The 18,773-nt window shown below is 46.7% G+C and overlaps 1 long non-coding RNA gene across 1 annotated transcript; it reads right to left on the bottom strand.

The window, feature by feature from the left end:
- Nucleotides 1–604: 604 nt before the first annotated feature.
- On the bottom strand, nucleotides 605–3,690 carry LOC147970526 (uncharacterized). Its single transcript, XR_015603242.1, has 3 exons — nucleotides 3,483–3,690; nucleotides 2,144–2,218; nucleotides 605–833 (listed from the first exon to the last, which is right to left on the bottom strand). It is a non-coding gene; the product is annotated as an uncharacterized LOC147970526 (long non-coding RNA).
- Between the last annotated feature and the right edge of the window lie 15,083 nt (nucleotides 3,691–18,773).

The following is an 18,773-nucleotide window of genomic DNA, read 5'->3' as shown; positions in this document are numbered from 1 at the left end:
CAGATCTTCAAAGCTGAGGTTGGGCGTGTCAAACCACTCATCGATGAAGTCGTGGATGATTGCCACGTCAAAGAGAGGCAAATTGTTGAAGATTTCTGCTTCTTCTTTACTCTTGATCAATTGCTCAAGAGCATCATCTGCAAGATCTTCATCACTGAACAGATCAATGGCATCGTTGCGCAGAATAGTAGCAGCAGTCAGTTCTTGGCTGGTGTGTGGCAGAGGCATCTTGACTTTCTGGGGCTTGGAGATGCGTGACAGATCTTCAGACTGCACACTGTCTTCAGGAGGTGCAGTAGCCAGTGGCTTCGCCCGTGATATTTTTGGTGCTGAGGCAGGCTTTGAAGCTTTAGGCTGCTTCAGTTTCTTTGGCTTCGGCGCTGCAGGCGCTTCATCAGATTCAGCGTCATCTACAGGCTCATCCACGGCTGTTGTGACACCCCCGATTCAATCGTACACTAATCATGCACGCAAATGTGTACGACCAAGATCAGGAACTCACGGGAAGATATCACAACACAACTCTAGACACAAATTAAAATAATACAAGCTTTATATTACAAGCCAGGGGCCTTGAGGGCTCGAATACAAGAGCTCAATCATAGACGAGTCAGCGGAAGCAACAATATCTGAGTACAGACATAAGTTAAACAAGTTTGCCTTAAGAAGGCTAACACAAACTGGGATACGGATCGAAAGAGGCGCATGCCTCCTGCCTGGGATCCTCCTAAACTACTCCTGGTCGCCGTCAGCGGGCTGCACGTAGTAGTAGGCACCTCCCGAATAGTAGTAGTCGTCATCAACGGTGGCGTCTGGCTCCTGGACTCCAGCATCTGGTTGCGACAACCAGAAAGAAAGGAAAGGGGGAAAAAGGGGGAGAAAGCAACCGTGAGTACTCATCCAAAGTACTCGCAAGCAAGGAGCTATACTACATATGTATGCATTGGTATCAACTGGAATAAGGCTATTATATGTGGACTGAACTGCAGAAAGCCGGGATAAGGGGGGATAGCTAGTCCTTTCGAAGACTACGCTTCTGGCAGCCTCGTCTTGCAGCATGTAGAAGAGAGTAGACTGAAGACCTCCAAGTAGCATCGTATAGCATAATCCTAACCGATGATCCTCCCCTCGTTGCCCTGTGAGAGAGCGATCACCGGTTGTATCTGGCACTTGGAAGGGTGTGTTTTATTAAGTATCCGGTTCTAGTTGTCATAAGGTCAAGGTACAACTCCAAGTCATCCTGTTACCGAAGATCACGGCTATTCGAATAGATAAACTTCCCTGCAGGGGCGCACCACATATCCCAACACGCTCGATCCCATTTGGCCGGACACACTTTCCTGGGTCATGCCCGGCCTCGGAAGATCAACACGTCGCAGCCCTACCTAGGCACAACAGAGAGGTCAGCACGCCGGTCTAAATCCTATGGCGCAGGGGTCTGGGCCCATCGCCCATTGCACACCTGCACGTTGCGTACGCGGCCGGAAGCAGAACTAGCCCCCTTAATACAAGAACAGGCTTACGGTCCAATCCGGCGCGCGCCACTCAGTCGCTGACGTCACGAAGGCTTCGGCTGATACCACGACGTCGAGTGCCCATAACTGTCCCCGCGTAGATGGTTAGTGCGTATAGGCCAGTAGCCAGACTCAGATCAAATACCAAGATCTCGTTAAACGTGTTAAGTATCCGCGAACACCGACCAGGGCCAGGCCCACCTCTCTCCTAGGTGGTGACAACCTGCCCTGTCGCTTCGCCACAAAAATCCACACAGAGGGCCGTTGGGACAAGGTCCTTTCAGCCCCCAATCCGTGAATCACTCGCGGGTGCTCCACAAGCCGACCCGTCTTTAGTCACCACATGTATCATGTATAAAGTATATAGTATATACCCGTGATCACCTCCCGAGTGATCACGGCCCGATAATATAGCATGGCAGGCGGACAAGAATATATGGCCACTGATGATAAACTAGCATCCTATACTAAGCATTAGGATTGCAGGTAAAGGTAACAACAATAGTAGCAAGGACAGGCTATGCATCAGAATAGGATTAACGGAAAGCAGTAACATGCTACACTACTCTAATGCAAGCAGTAGAGAGAAGAGTAGGCGATATCTGGTGATCAAAGGGGGGGGGGCTTGCCTGGTTGCTCTGGCAAGAGAGAGGGGTCGTCAACACCGTAGTCGTACTGGGTAGCAGCGGCGTCGGTCTCGATGTCTAGCGAGAGAAGAGGGGGAAGAAACAATAAATATAATGCAAACAAATGCATGATGATGCATGACATGACAAAGCGTGATGCTAGGTGTGCCCTAACGCGTTACGAGGTGGTACCGGTGAAGGGGAGGAACATCCGGGAAATTATCCCCGGTGTTTTGCGTTTTCGGGCAGAGGAGTCGGAGGGGAAAAGCTGCGTGTTCGCTATGCTAGGGATGCGTGGCGGACGAATGGGTTGCGTATCCGGATTCGTCTCGTCGTTCTGAGCAACTTTCATGTAGAAAGTATTTCCATCCGAGCTACGGATTATTTTATATTAATTTTTAAAGTTTTAATTCATTTTCTAGAATTACTGAAATTCTGCTAAGTCCTTAGTTTTAAACATCATTTAGCTGTTTTCTAGAGGCTATAACTAGTGTTCTATTCATCCTATGAATTGGTGCCTTATACCAATATTGATCACTTTCCTGTGGTCTACAATATGGTATCAATTGCATCATTGTTAAATCCCTGTAACTTGTTTATTTTTTGCTCCAAAGTTGCTATGGCAGTATATCTGTTTTTAGTTCTGCCAGTTAACAGAACATAGACTTTTGTCATTTTCATAGGAATTAATCCAGGCAACTTTTGGAATTGGTCCAATGGAAAGAATTGAACCTTGACAAGTGTACTACCCACACATATTTATTTTAGCTATGTTGAGGTTTGTTTAGTTCCTGTTTTGAGGCTGTTTAGGGGGCTAATAGTTGCAGTTTTAGAAAAGCTAGCAGCTGCTACAGTAACTGAATGTTACTGTAGCAGCGCTGCACTTGTAGCAGCAGCATTACAGGAAGCAACGGCACGCGCGTAGGGCGGCGATGCGGCAGCAGCAACTATAGCAAGCAACAGCAGGGCAGCGTGGGCATCAAGCAGCAACAGCGAACGCATGCGGGGGCAACGGCTCGCGAACAGCAGCAGTTCAGCAGCGATCAGCGCAGGCGTGACCAGCAGCAGCGAGGGCGCGCGAGGGAGGCGACAGGGGAGTGGCCGGGCGAGGTAGGCGTGCGCGCAGGCACGCGCGGGCTGTAGGGGCGCGGCCAGGAGAGGCTATGTGCGCGGGGACACAGAGGTCCGGCCATGGCGGCCACAGGCGACGGGGCGGTCGCGGGGAGTACAGGGGCTGGCGGCTGCGGTGAGCGCGGCGGGTAGCGGGTTCCGTCCATGGCGGCAGATACGACTAGGGGACGCGCGTGAGCAAAAAGGAGTGGGGAAAACAGCGGGAGCTCACAGCGAGGTCAACGCGAGCTCGAGGAAGACGATGCGGGTCGAAGCAGTGCAGATCGAGTGGAGGAGCGCGGCCACCGTAGTCGAGGAAGACGACCCGATTGCGGTGACTCCCGGCGATCCAGCCCGTGAGGTATCGTGTAGAGGATGAAGGCGACGAGGCGGACCTCCTGGACATGTTTGAGCAGCGCAGACGAGGTCGATGGGGTGCGTTTAGGATGGTTCCGCTCGATTTTGTGCTCAGAACGGATGAAGTCGACCGCAACGGTTCTCCTGGATGCCTTGGCGCAACGAGGGGAGGTCGGTGGCCGCGACTACTGCGACGATGAGCACGGTCACCGCGTTGAGCTCCGATCTTGATTTGTAGTAGATGAGGAGGGGGCGAGCAAGGGGATTAGGGGGAGGCTAGGGTTGACCAGGCGAGGGGGCGAGCTTTTATAAGGCGCCGAGGTCGCCTGGATGCGCACCGTGTGGCCATCCACGCCATGGACGCGCCATCTGCGTCCACGGGGTGCGGGGAACAGGGGAAGGGGAACGAGGGGGGGTTAGGTGGGTTGGCCGGGCAGCTTTGGCCGATTGGGCCACGTGGCCCAGCGGGGTGGTCTGGCCTTCTTTTTTTTTCCTTTGATTCTTTTGCCTTTTCTTTTCCTTTTGATTTCTTTTAATGTTTTATTTTTCTTTTACTATTTTATTTTAGTCTTAGTAAAATATACAAGCAGCATCTAAATTAGTATTTCAACTTAGCTCCTAGTCACAAAAAGTCTAGTCCTCAAATAAATTAGTTTGACATTTTATTAATTACAAAAGGTATTTAAATAAGTGTTTTTACTACTGTTTTATTCATCTTATAGTACTTAAACATTTTATAAAGGTGTGGTTTCTCCACCATAATTACCTATGCAATATTTGGTTCACTCCGAACATTTTAGTTTTAATATTTGAAAACTTTTATTGCTTGCTTGATTTTGAATTTGAATTTTATTCGGTTTCGAACTAACGCAAGATTAGCATCAGTAATCGAAGTGACGTGGCGTCATTAGCAGAGAATTACTGTAGCTTAATTATCCGGGCGTCACAATTCTCCTTCACTACAAGAAATCTCGTCCCGAGAATTAAGAGGGGGTCTAAAGGGAAAAGGTTTGGTTACGAAATTCTAACGAATCTTCTCGGTCTTGGTTGCTCTTCTCGAAGAGGTCAATCCATAGTATGTATGTCTTCATTCCTATGCACCAATGCATCATGAGGAAATTGTCGTCCTTCCTTCGGGAACTTCACCGTACTTACGAAAGGATAAGAGGGGAAAAACTCTATAAGGACGGATCCCAACAAGATCGAGCATCAGATGGTTAACTCAGGGAAGAAGCATAAGTATCTCTCGATTTGAAACTTAAGAATATATCGAGAGCAAAGTAAGAAGGTACCATGAGAAGTTTCAAACGGATAGGCAATCGTGATGCCTAATCAAAAGGTGAAAGGGTTTCAGGGCAACGAGGATAGGTATTGCGCCTCATACCAGATTAGATCACTAGACAGGTGGTCCGTGAATTACTTACAAAGTCAAGCGCGAGGAACAACCTTGGGAACAAGTGGTGTACAGGAGAGTCAGGTTTCGATCCTGTGGAACTGTGGGTTATGGGCCCGCCATGTGGGATAAAAGTAGGAGTGGTGACATCTTGCATGGTCATGATAGCAAGGCATGTCAGAGGGTAGCGAGCCAGTTATGTCGGCAACAATGTCGGTACCAAGGGCGAGGGACGAAGAGAACCATTTTCCTGCTCGTTGAACGAGGCGAACCAATAGGCAAAGTTCTCGTCCATCGGTGGTTACCAGAATGTCAATAACAATAGTAACAGGGTCTTACTGACAGAGTTGTACACTGCGGTGCTTATAAAAGCAGTGATGTATTACTGCTTAGATCATATAAACCTCAAGAAGGTTAAACAGAACAATGGAAAGAAAATGTGATTATCAGATTAAACAGATCAATGGGAAGGCAAAATGTGTTTAAACACATATTTCAGGGGTATATCCTTCCCAAGAACAAGCAGAGTATGATATCCAAGACCGGATAGAAGGTAGAAAGCCACTTAAGTAAGGGGGGGGGGAAGCTCATGATATTACCCATACAACGGTGTTTGGATAATTGAGCAGGAAACATTTAGCATTAGCTTCAATGTACTTGTTGAAATTTTTTACCTGGTGCAATACCAGATAAGTATGACCCGTGAAATCTTTTGGGTTCACACGGTTTTAGAGCAGGTATAGGTTCAACCCATAGGGGCATCTTAGGAACATATACCACAAGCTTCAATCGTAAATACCACCAGCTCGAAAACAAAGCATGGTTGAGAAAACAGAGGATACAATTTACCAAAGGCATTATGTATCCAAGGAAAAGGCTCACAAGCTTATTGAATATGAAGGACGTTGTCAGATAAAATCCAACAAAGGATCTGGTGGTCCATAAGGGATCTGATGTGAGCATCGGTACTCAACCAGAAGAAGAAAGAATGCAAGGAGATAAGATTATAGAAACAACTGACTAACTCAAAGCTCAAATGCAAAGGAATTATGAATTCCAAGACAAGGGATCAGAAGCAATGCTCTAATTAGGGATGGATAAGTTGAATAGCCTTAGGGGTTAAAATCGATGGCAATTTGGTTGGTCGAGATCCAGCTCATGTTTAAAATGACGTCTGAGCCGGAAGGAAAAAATGAAAGATCTGATTAAGGATTGCGAGCATTCACAACATATTGATTCAACAGACTCAAACTGATAATGACTAAGGATGCCAATAAGATTACCGGACTTATGAGGTTAATCATAATGCAAGCAAGCAAGAATTTCAAGAGCAATAGGCTGTTGAGGATTTTCGGAGATCGAATAGTATTTCGAAGACTTTCGTGAAATACATGTATCCACTGGGGATGAGCGGATACTTGATAAGTGCGAGAAATTATTCGTAGGATTATCCAGGTTGCAAAGAACTGCAAGGGCAGTGGGCACAGGGTATTATCGGAACAAGAGAGAGAATTTCGGGGTATCTTGTAATAACAAGATTAACTGGGAATAAAAGTAAGGGTGACAGGTGTAAGTATTTATCCATAGGGATATTTTGGTGGTAGGGGATGGCAAAAGCAATGGGCATAAAGTCTCGAGAGAACAACGGAGAGTATCTTCGGAATCCTTCGGTACGGCAGGCGATCATCAGTAACAAGGAGCTCTCCGAGAGAAAGTATTTCCGAGAACCTAAAGTCAGTTTTGTTTTTTAGCAAAATCATTTAACCCGAATAGAAGAGAGGTCAGAGTTCCAGAGTATAGACGAGGAATAAAAGATTCTAATACCACCCAATGGCGACGTGGGCCCGTAAGCCGCACAGCCATGTTAGTTAAAAGCTTTGCAATGACTAGACTCAACTTCGGCCAAGGAGTTTGGAAGAGGGATTCCTACAGGCAGTCGTCTCTGATACCAACTTGTGATGCCCCCGATTCAATCGTACACTAATCATGCACGCAAATGTGTACGACCAAGATCAGGAACTCACGGGAAGAAATCACAACACAACCCTAGACACAAATTAAAATAATACAAGCTTTATATTACAAGCCAGGGGCCTCGAGGGCTCGAATACAAGAGCTCAATCATAGACGAGTCAGCGGAAGCAACAATATCTGAGTACAGACATAAGTTAAACAAGTTTGCCTTAAGAAGGCTAACACAAACTGGGATACGGATCGAAAGAGGCGCATGCCTCCTGCCTGGGATCCTCCTAAACTACTCCTGGTCGCCGTCAGCGGGCTGCACGTAGTAGTAGGCACCTCCCGAATAGTAGTAGTCGTCATCAACGGTGGCGTCTGGCTCCTGGACTCCAGCATCTGGTTGCGACAACCAGAAAGAAAGGAAAGGGGGAAAAAGGGGGAGAAAGCAACCGTGAGTACTCATCCAAAGTACTCGCAAGCAAGGAGCTATACTACATATGTATGCATTGGTATCAACTGGAATAAGGCTATTATATGTGGACTGAACTGCAGAAAGCCGGGATAAGGGGGGATAGCTAGTCCTTTCGAAGACTACGCTTCTGGCAGCCTCGTCTTGCAGCATGTAGAAGAGAGTAGACTGAAGACCTCCAAGTAGCATCGTATAGCATAATCCTAACTGATGATCCTCCCCTCGTTGCCCTGTGAGAGAGCGATCACCGGTTGTATCTGGCACTTGGAAGGGTGTGTTTTATTAAGTATCCGGTTCTAGTTGTCATAAGGTCAAGGTACAACTCCAAGTCGTCCTGTTACCGAAGATCACGGCTATTCGAATAGATTAACTTCCCTGCAAGGGCGCACCACATATCCCAACACGCTCGATCCCATTTGGCCGGACACACTTTCCTGGGTCATGCCAGGCCTCGGAAGATCAACACGTCGCAGCCCTACCTAGGCACAACAGAGAGGTCAGCACGCCGGTCTAAATCCTATGGCGCAGGGGTCTGGGCCCATCGCCCATTGCACACCTGCACGTTGCGTACGCGGCCGGAAGCAGAACTAGCCCCCTTAATACAAGAACAGGCTTACGGTCCAATCCGGCGCGCGCCACTCAGTCGCTGACGTCACGAAGGCTTCGGCTGATACCACGACATCGAGTGCCCATAACTGTCCCCGCGTAGATGGTTAGTGCGTATAGGCCAGTAGCCAGACTCAGATCAAATACCAAGATCTCGTTAAACGTGTTAAGTATCCGCGAACACCGACCAGGGCCAGGCCCACCTCTCTCCTAGGTGATCACAACCTGCCCTGTCGCTTCGCCACAAAAATCCACACAGAGGGCCGTTGGGACAAGGTCCTTTCAGCCCCCAATCCGTGAATCACTCGCGGGTGCTCCACAAGCCGACCCGTCTTTAGTCACCACATGTATCATGTATAAAGTATATAGTATATACCCGTGATCACCTCCCGAGTGATCACGGCCCGATAATATAGCATGGCAGACATACAAGAATATATGGCCACTGATGATAAACTAGCATCCTATACTAAGCATTAGGATTGCAGGTAAAGGTAACAACAATAGTAGCAAGGACAGGCTATGCATCAGAATAGGATTAACGGAAAGCAGTAACATGCTACACTACTCTAATGCAAGCAGTAGAGAGAAGAGTAGGCGATATCTGGTGATCAAAGGGGGGGGCTTGCCTGGTTGCTCTGGCAAGAGAGAGGGGTCGTCAACACCGTAGTCGTACTGGGTAGCAGCGGCGTCGGTCTCGATGTCTAGCGAGAGAAGAGGGGGAAGAAACAATAAATATAATGCAAACAAATGCATGATGATGCATGACATGACAAAGCGTGATGCTAGGTGTGCCCTAACGCGTTACGAGGTGGTACCGGTGAAGGGGAGGAACATCCGGGAAATTATCCCCGGTGTTTTGCGTTTTCGGGCAGAGGAGTCGGAGGGGAAAAGCTGCGTGTTCGCTATGCTAGGGATGCGTGGCGGACGAACGGCAGTATATCTATTTTTAGTTTTGCTAGTTAATAGAACATAGACTTTTGTCATTTTCATAGGAATTAATCCAGACAACTTTTGGATTTGGTCCAATGGAAAGAATTGAACCTTGACAAGTGTACTACCCACACATATTTATTTTAGCTATGTTGAGGTTTGTTTAGTTCCTATTTTGAGGCTGTTTAGGGGGCTAATCGTTGCAGTTTTAGAAAAGCTAGCAGCTGCTATAGTAACTGAATGTTACTGTAGCAGCGCTGCACTTGTAGCAGCAGCATTACAGGAAGCAACGGCACGCGCGCAGGGCGGCGATGCGGCAGCAACAGCTATAGCAAGCAACAGCAGGGCAGCGTGGGCATCAAGCAGCAACAACGAACGCATGCGGGGGCAAAGGCTCGCGAACAACAGCAGTTCAGCAGCGATCAGCGTAGGCGTGACGAGCAACAGCGAGGGCGCGCGAGGGAGGCGACAGGGGAGTGGCCGGGCGAGGTAGGCGTGCGCGCAGGCACGCGCGGGCTGTAGGGGCGCGGCCAGGAGAGGCTATGTGCGCGGGGACACAGAGGTCCGGCCATGGCGGCCACAGGCGATGGGGCGGTCGCGGGGAGTACAGGGGCTGGCGGCTGCGGTGAGCGCGGCGGGTAGCGGGTTCCGTCCATGGCGGCAGATACGACTAGGGGACACGCGTGAGCAAAAAGGAGTGGGGAAAACAGCGGGAGCTCACAGCGAGGTCAACGCGAGCTCGAGGAAGACGATGCGGGTCGAAGCAGTGCAGATCGAGTGGAGGAGCGCGGCCACCGAAGTCGAGGAAGATGACCCGATTGCGGTGACTCCCGGCGATCCAGCCCGTGAGGTATCGTGTAGAGGATGAAGGCGACGAGGCGGACCTCCTGGACATGTTTGAGCAGCGCAGACGAGGTCGATGGGGTGCGTTTAGGATGGTTCCGCTCGATTTTGTGCTCAGAACGGATGAAGTCGACCGCGATGGTTCTCCTGGATGCCTTGGCGCAACGAGGGGAGGTCGGTGGCCGCGACTACTGCGACGATGAGCACGGTCACCGCGTTGAGCTCCGATCTTGATTTGTAGTAGATGAGGAGGGGGCGAGCAAGGGGATTAGGGGGAGGCTAGGGTTGACCAGGCGAGGGGGCGAGCTTTTATAGGGCGCCGAGGTCGCCTGGATGCGCGCCGTGTGGCCATCCACGCCATGGACGCGCCATCTGCGTCCATGGGGTGCGGGGAACAGGGGAAGGGGAACGAGGGGGGGTTAGGTGGGTTGGCCGGGCAGCTTTGGCCGATTGGGCCACGTGGCCCAGCGGGGTGGTCTGGCCTTCTTTTTTTTCCTTTGATTCTTTTGCCTTTTCTTTTCCTTTTGATTTCTTTTAATGTTTTATTTTTATTTTTCTTTTACTATTTTATTTTAGTCTTAGTAAAATATACAAGCAGCATCTAAATTAGTATTTCAACTTAGCTCCTAGTCACAAAAAGTCTAGTCCTCAAATAAATTAGTTTGACATTTTATTAATTACAAAAGGTATTTAAATAAGTGTTTTTACTACTGTTTTATTCATCTTATAGTACTTAAACATTTTATAAAGGTGTGGTTTCTCCACCATAATTACCTATGCAATATTTGGTTCACTCCGAACATTTTAGTTTTAATATTTGAAAACTTTTATTGCTTGCTTGATTTTGAATTTGAATTTTATTCGGTTTCGAACTAACGCAAGATTAGCATCAGTAATCGAAGTGACGTGGCGTCATTAGCAGAGAATTACTGTAGCTTAATTATCCGGGCGTCACAGCTGTCCCTTGAACCATGATATGAGTGATGAGACCTTCCAGGTTGTAGAAGGGCCCAACAAGATTGGGTTCAGCTTCGCGGGTGCCATCGGCACAGGGAGCAGAGGAACCAGGGTTGAAGTCTAATGCCAATGACTTCTTGTTCTGCTTCGCCGAATTCTGGGCAAACTGGAAGTTGCGCTTGAACAGGTTGTCGTCACGACACCATAGCAGTGATGATGGGTCAGCATCCGCAGGCCGTGGTCCACGGACCATGCAGGGATAGAAGCCTTGTTCAATGGCTTCATCTCTGGACCTGGGTTGAAGATTTCTGTATAGGATGTCTCCCCATGGTCGCTTGATGGCATTCTTCTCAGCATATTCCTTTGTCACAAACCTGTACTTGAACCACTGTTCTGCCCAATATCGTCGAATCCATTGGATTCGTGTCTTGCGCTGATTGTAATCCTCTTCAGGATCTGTCTTGTACAGTTCTGAGAGGTCATCGGGCAGATCTCTTGATGTTTCTCCTCGACGCTTTCTGCCACCCTTCCTTGCTGATTTCTCTGCAGCCATGAACTTTAAACTGAATGGCTTCAATACGTTCAAAGGCGTCAAAGGCTTTCGCTTGCTGGACAAACAGGAACTGGCTTTGGGAGAATTTATATGATGCTGTAAGAATTCTGCAAATGAATGCAGACTATGAGAACCAAGGGATTCTCCCACGGACATGTACCTGTGACAGCATTAAGGTGCGAGGGAAGGGGAAGAGGTCATATGCATTCTCAGAAGATTTTGAAGATAAATCAGTTTAGAAGACATTGACCTCATCTTGCGAAGACATTCACTCATAGATAAGGAGTTGGTTCCAGATTTGTACGAATCCATGGATCAGTACAAGTGAGGAATCTAACTACTTTGTGAAGCATAAGTGAACATACTAGGCATAATATGAGATGCAGTATGAAGTGGATCCAACTTGTGTGAACAAAAACTGCTTGTGGTAGAAAGTGATGAATCTATAGGATCAAAGGGGCCGTAAAAAGGAAGTTTTATTTACCACACAAGGAACTGCTAGACGGAGTGGAAGAGGAGGCCGAGCAGTTCGATCGTCCGTGCCCTAAATTGGCGACGGAGGACACCTACGGCGACAGCGGAGAAGACGATGTCCACGGCCGGAGTGAAGACGGCGTCGGAGAGGTTGTGGCAGCTAAGCGCTTTGTCGCCGGCATCGTCGAGGGCTAGCGGTGGCGCTAGGGTTCGTGCGAGAGTGGAAGAAAGGATAATGACTGAGGTGAGGTGTGTATTTATAGGGACAGGGACGACTCAGTGTTATTACACAGGTGCCCCTGGCGATTCACATCTGAGGAACACGTGGCCATCATGCAGCATATCGGAGGTTGTTCCACGTCCCACGCACACCTGGATTGTCGGGTGGTCGTTCCCACTTCTCCGGGTTTCAGGTGAAGGAATTAGCATTGAAAACAGACTTAATGTTTGTCTCTGTATCTTCTGCTGACAAGGACGCAGAGAAGACATTCGACAGTTTCAATAGAATGCATATGATTTGGAGAGATAGAGTTTGAGATAGAAAGCATCGAGAGGTTAGGGTCCGATCACATTCACTTAGTTCAAAAGATTCAACAAGAAGACATAGCTATAAGTGAATGCTGTAGAGGACAGAACACTAGTATATATATATAATCAACATAGTGAAGATAATTATGAAGACATGTTGAGATTGAAGCCAAACCAAATGTGAAGACATAGCAAGGTAACGCCATGAGTGAAACACTTCAAACAGAACATTTGGTGGTGGCGTTACCCACCGTATAGGAAGTATTAGACCCAGACATGGTGCACAATTATCGTGGCACTCCGAAGTCAAATTCCTCATTAATGTATTCACACTTAGAATGTATGTCTTCATTGATTGAAGATATACTTTACTTCGTGTGTTGCACATCTAAGTCATCAATATGCATAAGTGTTAGGATGTGTGCCTGATCACAGGACATTTGAGGATTCCAAGATATTTAGCTCACACCGTAACTTGCAAAATCTCTTCTCATCCAAGGGCTTGGTGAAGATATCTGCCAATTGCTTTTCAGTGTTGATGTGTATGATATCAATATCTTCCTTCACAACATGATCTCTGAGAAAGTGATGACGAATCTCAATGTGCTTTGACTTCGAGTGCTGAACTGGGTTGTTGGCAATCTTGATGGCGCTTTCGTTGTCGCAGTAGAGTGGCACTTGCTTCAGATGAATGCCATAGTCTTTGAGTGTTTGCTTCATCCACAGAAGCTGAGCGCAGCAAGATCCAGCAGCAATGTATTCAGATTCAGCAGTGGAGAGAGATACACAGTTCTGCTTCTTTGAAGACCAACATACAAGTGATCGTCCCAGAAAATGACATGTGCCTGATGTAGACTTGCGATCCACCTTGTCACCAGCATAATCAGCATCCGAGAATCCAGCTAGATCAAACTCTGAGCCCTTTGGATACCATAATCCTAGAGTTGGGGTGTAAGCCAAATATCGAAGAATTCGCTTCACAGCTAAGTGATGCGATTCCTTTGGTGCCTCTTGGAATCGAGCACACATGCAAACACTAAGCATAATATCTAGCCTAGATGCACATAGATAAAGTAAAGAACCAATCATGGAGCGGTATACCTTTTGATCGAACTCTTTACCATTGTCGTTAGGACCCAGATGATGCTTGGCTGGCATTGGCATCGTGAAGCCTTTGCAGTCTTGCATACCGAACTTCTTCAGGCAATCTTTGAGATACTTCTCTTGAGATATGAAGATGCCGTTGCGTTGTTATCGTATTTGAAGACCAAGAAAGAACTTCAGCTCTCCCATCATGGACATTTGATATTGCTCTTGCATCATATATCCAAACTCTTCACTGTACTTCTGATTGGTGCAGCCGAAGATAATGTCATCCACATATATTTGGCACACAAACAGTTCACCATCATATGTCTTCGTGAAGAGAGTGGGGTCGAGAGAACCAGGTATGAAGCCTTTGCTCTTCAGGAAGTATTTGAGTGTGTCATACCAAGCCCGAGGGGCTTGTTTGAGGCCATACAGTGCCTTGTTGAGCTTGTACACCATGTCAGGATGTTTTGGATCTTCAAAACCAGGCGGTTGTGCAACATACACGTCTTCTTCAATCTTGCCATTGATAAAGGCACTCTTCACATCCATTTGATACAAGAGAATATTATGATGATTTGCATAGGCCAGCAGTATGCGGATAGCTTCAAGTCTAGCCACAGGAGCAAATGTTTCATCAAAGTCAATCCCTTCAACTTGAGTGTATCCTTGAGCAACGAGGCGAGCTTTGTTTCTGACAACTTGACCATGCTCATCTTGCTTGTTGTGATATATCCATTTGGTGCCTATTATATTGTGCTTCCAAGGATCAGGACGCTTAACCAGTTCCCATACATTATTCAGCTCAAATTGTTGAAGCTCTTCTTGCATAGCTTGAATCCATTCAGGTTCCATGAAGGCTTCTTCAACTTTCTTGGGTTCTGTTATTGAGACGAATGCGAAGTGTCCACAGAAATTTGCTAGCTGTGTTTCCCTTAAACGAGTGAGTGGACCTGGTGCATTGATGCTATCAATTATTCTCTCAATCTGCACTTCATTTGCAACACGAGGATGTACAGGACGAAGATTTTGCTCTTGCTGGTCATTGTCATTGTTAGAGGGATTGTCTTCAGGCTGGGCATTGTCTTCAGGTTGATCGGGTGCTTAGATGATAAGTTCCTCTTCAGGTTGAGCTTCAGAAGGTATGATTTCTCCAGTTTCCATAAGTTTGATTGATTCACTGGATGGAACTTCATCTAGCACATTTGGCAGGTGCTCTCTTTGTGAGCCATTAGTCTCATCGAACCGCACATCCACTGTTTCAACCACTTTATAATGAAAGAGATTGAAGACTCTGTAGGAGTGCGAATCCTTTCCATATCCAAGTATAAAACCCTCATGTGCTTTTGGTGCAAATTTTGAAGTGTGGTGTGGATCCTTGATCCAACACCTGGCGCCAAATACTCTGAAGTAACTGACATTTGGCTTCTTGCCAGTAATGAGCTCATAAGATGTCTTGTTCAGAAGCTTGTGAAGATAAACACGGTTGATTGTATGGCATGCAGTATCAATTGCTTCAGGCCAGAACTTTCTTGGAGTCTTGTATTCATCATGCATCGTTCGGGCCATCTCAATAAGTGTTCTGTTCTTGTGTTCGACGACGCCATTCTGCTGTGGCGTGTATGGAGCTGAGAATTCATGTGTGATGCCCAAAGTATCAAGATATGTATCCAGGCCAGTGTTCTTGAATTCAGTGACATTGTCACTTCTGATGTGTTTTATCTTGGCGCCATAGTTGTTCATTGCTCGATTGGCGAAGCGTCTGAAGACATCCCGCACTTCAGTCTTGTAGAGGATTATATGCACCCAAGTATATCTAGAATAATCATCAACAATGACAAAGCCATAGAGACAAGCAGTAGTAGTAAGAGTTGAGTAATGAGTGGGACCGAAAAGGTCCATGTGGAGCAATTTGAAGGGTCGAGTCATTGTCATGATTGTCTTCGAGGGATGCTTGGCCCTCATCATCTTTCCTGCTTCACAGGCACCGCATAAGTGATCTTTCTTGAACTTGACGCTCTCGATGCCTATGACATGCTTCTTCTTTGCAAGGGTATGCAGGTTCCTCATGCCAGCATGCCCTAGCCTCTAATGCCAGAGCCAACATTCTGAAGCTTTTGCTAGAAGACATACGGCAAGCTGTGGTCATGCTGAGAAATCTACCACGTACAAATCATCTTTTCGATACCCTTCAAACACTAGAGACTTGTCAGATTCCATTAGTACAAGGCAACGATATTTTCCAAACATTACAATCATGTTTAAATCACAAAGCATTGAGACAGACATTAAGTTGAAACCAAGGGATTCAACAAGCATGACTTTATCCATGTGTTGATCCTTTGAGATTGCAACTCTACCTAGACCCAATACCTTGCTTTTACCAGTGTCAGCAAATGTGATGTGACTTTTGTCGGATGGACGTAAGGTTGAGTCCATAAGAAGGCTTCGCTTGCCAGTCATGTGATTGGTACACCCACTATAAATAATCCATTGTGAAGCAGCTGGTGTCGTACCCTACAGTGCAGTTAGGGGGATAGGCTTCACGAAGAGAATTGTGAAGCAAAAACATTTGACGAACCAGTGGATTATGAAAGCTTAGATCGAGATTTGGACTGATAGGGCGAGTAGCAAGCGATTCAGGAACAAAGTACATAATAAGACCATTTGGGCATTTGATCTTGCGCCCTACAAGATGTTTAAGGTCCCCAGCAATAGCGTCAGACGATTTTGGTTTTCTGCTGGAGACCTTTCCCTGCAAAAGAGAGTTAAGCTTTCTTAGCCACCCACATCTTCAAGGGTGGCTTTGAAGCAATGAATCTAAGTGCAACATCTGAGAACTTTGGCTTTGGAGCCCTAGCAAAAAGTCTAGCAGGTGGACAATAGTACTCATAAGAATAGGCAGAATAGTTCTTGGTCTTATGAACATGGCGGTTTGATGAACCACGCTCATATTCATAGGCCTGAGTATGGCTTCCCTGCAAAACATTTGCGTTAGCGTGACTCCGGTGAGTCCTCTGTCTGTATGAAGCCTTTGGACCGTTTGAAGTCTGTGGTCTGGGGTTTGTCTTCTTCACCTGTGGTGTCATGATGAAATTCACAGGAAGATTCTCCAAACACCTTTTCGACACCCAGATCTTCTTCATAGGCGGTCCATTCCTGCAGTTAGTACCAATATACCTGGCAAACACTTCACCATTCTGATTCTTAAATAGTTTATAGTTTGCATCAAAGGATTCATCAATAATAATGGGATTAGCACAAGTGAAGCCAGATAGGGTGGATGGATCCGTTGAAGGTTCCTTTGCAGCAACCCACGTGGTTTTGGGGTACTGCTCAGGTTTCCAGTAAGAGCCATCGGCATTCATTTTCCTTTCGAACCCAACACCCTCTTTCCTAGGGTTTCGGTTCAGAATCTGCCTTTTGAGGACATCACATAGTGTCTGATGCCCTTTGAGACTTTTGTACATCCCTGTTTCAAGCAGTGTCTTCAACCTAGCATTCTCATCAGCAATGGCACTGGTATCCTCAGCAGAGAGGTTAGTTATCACATCGACAGGTGAAGCTATTGCAACAGTAGCAGCAGTAGAACATTCAGCAACAGAAGTAGCGTTATCACGCTCAATGCACTTAAGACATGGTGGTTCAAATCCTTCCTGAGCTGAACTGATCTGTTTGGCGCGAAGTGACTCGTTGTCCTTTTGAAGATCTTCATGAGCCGCTCTCAATTTCTCAAGGTCTTGCATCCTTTGAAGATAATCGTAGGACAGCCTTTCATGAGTTGTTGAGAGTGTTTCATGACGACTTTCAAGTTCCTCATACTTAACGTGAAGATTTTTTATGTCTTTAATTAAGGACTGAGATCGAGTCATTTTAGCGTCTAACAGATCATCGCTTTTGTCTAACAGTTTTTGAATGTGCTCCATAGCTTTCTGTTGTTCAGTTGCAATTTTAGCAAGTGTTTTGTAGCTAGGTTTGGAATCACAATCAGATTCATCGTCACTGGATGTTTGATAGTGAGTAGTGCGTGTGTTTACCTTGGCACCACGTGCCATGAAGCAGTAGGAAGGAGCGGAGTAGTCCTTGTCATTTGCATCAGTGTCGGTGATGAAGTCATTGTCTTCAGTGTTGAAGATGGACTTGGCAACGTATGCTGTAGCCAGACTCGCAATGCCAGAATCGGACTCCTCCTCAGACTCCACCTCCGCCTCCTCAGAAGCAGACTCCTCCGTAGAATCCATTTCCTTGCCAACAAACGCACGTGCCTTGCTAGATAAGCTCTTCTTGTGTGATGAAGACTTCGAGGAAGACTTGGAAGAAGACTTTGAGTATTTCTTCTTCTTCTTGTCGTCAGAGTCATACTCCTTGCTCTTCTTCTTCTTGTTGTTCTCATTGTCCCACTGCGGACACTCAAAGATGTAGTGGCCAGGCTTCTTGCACTTGTGACATGTTCTCTTCTTGTAGTCATGAGCAGAAGCTTCATCATTCCTTGAGCTTGATCGTGAAGACTTTCTGAACCCTTTCTTCTTGGTGAATTTTTGGAACTTCTTCACAAGCATAGCAAGCTCCTTTCCAATGTCTTCAGGATCATCAGAACTGCTGTCAGATTCTTCTTCGGATGAGGAGACAGCTTTTGCCTTCAAGGCACGAGTTCGCCCATAGTTGGTACCGTAGATGTCTCTTTTCTCAGAAAGCTGAAACTCGTGTGTGTTGAGCCTCTCAAGTATGTCAGATGGATCGAGTGTCTTGAAATCAGGGCGTTCTTGAATCATCAGGGCTTTCTTGAATCATCAGGGCTAGGGTGTCAAATGAACTGTCAAGTGATCTCAGGAGTGTCTTGACGACTTCATGCTTGGTGATCTCAGTGGCGCCGAGGGCTTGAAGCTCATTTGTGATGTCAGTGAGTCGATCAAACGTGAGCTGGACATTCTCATTGTCATTTCTCTTGAAGCGGTTGAAGAGGTTGCGAAGGACACTGATTCTCTGATCTCTCTAGGTGAAAGTGCGTTATATCGACTAGAGGGGGGGGGGTGAATAGGCGATTTTTATTGAAGTCTTCAAAACGAGGAAGTTATGAAGACAAACGATAGAAACAAACCTATTACCCTGCAGCGGAAGGTAGACTACACTAAGCAAGCCATAGTCAAGTATTCAATAGAGTGAAAGCACAATGACTAATAGCAGCAATGTAGTAAGGATCAGGTAGGAAGATATTGTGAAGCCACACAGAACACGCAGTCACTCAGTGAAGACAAAAGATAGTGCGAACATACAATGACTTCACAAGGAGTAACATTAAGTAAAGGGAAGGGAAGATGAAACCAGTGACTCGCTGAAGACAATGATTTGTTGGACCAGTTCC

Source organism: Triticum urartu, chromosome 5A (assembly GCF_056163025.1).
Source record: "Triticum urartu cultivar PI428250 chromosome 5A, HENAU_Tu73, whole genome shotgun sequence".
In the NCBI taxonomy this organism is placed as follows: Eukaryota; Viridiplantae; Streptophyta; class Magnoliopsida; order Poales; family Poaceae; genus Triticum; species Triticum urartu.
Note: the sequence above shows the minus strand (reverse complement) of the source record. Positions and strands in the feature narration are given on the sequence as shown.